The sequence below is a fragment of the Orycteropus afer genome, unplaced genomic scaffold (assembly GCF_000298275.1).
Source record: "Orycteropus afer afer isolate SDZICR_OR568_19922 unplaced genomic scaffold, OryAfe1.0 scaffold00085, whole genome shotgun sequence".
Classification (NCBI taxonomy): domain Eukaryota; kingdom Metazoa; phylum Chordata; class Mammalia; order Tubulidentata; family Orycteropodidae; genus Orycteropus; species Orycteropus afer.
This window is the reverse complement of record NW_006921672.1, coordinates 8,541,555-8,543,138: the sequence shown is the minus strand read 5'-3', so window position 1 is coordinate 8,543,138 and position 1,584 is coordinate 8,541,555.

Here is a 1,584-nt window from a genome sequence, read left to right as displayed (position 1 = left end):
GAGCCTCCATTTTCCCCCCTCCTCCGCAGGAGGGGGTGGGGGGGATGGGTCGGCCCAAAGCCCTCCTACTCTGGGAAGGGAGTCTGTCGCCTCCCCCAGGGGTCTCCGCAGCTCGGGGTCCCCCTCCCCCACAGTCACCCCCGGCGCCTCAGCGTTTCCCTTTAAAAAAAACGGAGCCGCTCGTAGCCGCCACCGCCGCAGCCGCCGCCGACCGGAGGGCGCATGCGCCGGAAGAGAAGCGGGCGGGAGCGAACCCCGACCCGAGGGGAGGGAGGCGGGCCATGCTATTGTGAAAGGGGCCGCCGTCGCCTCAGGGGGGGCGGGGAAGGGGCCGCAGGGGCCCGGGGCGCTGGGGGGCCGGCGAGGGGAGGCCGGGGATGAGGGGGCGAGTACCGCGGAGCCGACGGTGGAGCTGGGTGAAGGTGGGCTGCCGAGGGAGGGGCGAGCTGAGGAAGGGCCAGGGGAGGGGAGAAAGGCGAGGGTGGCGACTGCGGAGGCTCCCAGGGAAAACGGAGCGAGAGAGAATGAGGGAGGAAGAGGGCTTCAGAAGGCAGTATGCGCCCTTCGTGGAAGTGTACTGAGCGCCCCACGTACTCGGCCTGCGCTGGGCCGCCCCTTCCCCTGGTACCTTGGCAACAGGCCTGGCCCACGCGGGGCGGGGGGGTGGGGGGTGGAGGCCGTGCAGTCCCTGCAGCCCCTTAGACCTCCTGGACCGGAATCAAGATTCAGCCTCCTGTTTGAGATTGTGGCTGTTTCATGGCAGTAGATTCTAACCCCTTTCACGCTTTACCCACCCCAGCAGTCCACACTAGTATGGGAGAGAATGAAGTTCTTTGTCTCTAAGGGAGTTCAGATTAGAAACGAAGGGACCTTTGGTTAGCAGAGGGAAGAAAATCCATGATGTCTGCTGCCGAAGGAGGCGTCCCAACTCCCTGCCATGAATTATTACCAACTACCAAGAGTTCTTTCCCAAAGGCCTTCTCCCAAACCTTTTTAAGCCACTCCTAGCATCTTCTAGAGGCTCATGAAGGGTTGAGGCAAAGGGAATCTGTGAAGACATTGGTATCTTTACCAGGTGTAGGAATACTTGAGAGTATTCTTCTGTGTTAAGCACTTCTCCATTTTCATTTTCTATTTGTGTGTGTTCATTTTCAAGCAACTTTAGCCAACAAGTCATTTTGCTAACAATTAACTGTGGAAAAACTTTTAAACAGTTTTACTATTTTTCTTTGACGTGTTGTTGTTAATGCATATAGAGGTGAGAAGACTAACATTCTTTGCCTTAATGGGAAAACCTCTCATTAAAATTCTTTCTCCACCTTGTGGGCCCAAAGCCTTAAAGCACTGGAAATTTTAAGCAAATAGGTGTGAATGTGTGAAGAAGTCAAGAAAGTCCCAGCCTTCTTCCACCAGACTGGATGGGCTCAGGAAGTATTGGGCTCAGGGACACCAAGGGGTGTGGGAAAGAGAGCATATGGTGATCTCTTCCAGTTTCACCATTTTTAATACGATCTCTACACTGACAACTCCCAAATTTATAGCTGCATGGTGGACTTGTTCCATAACTCTGAAGTCATATATCCA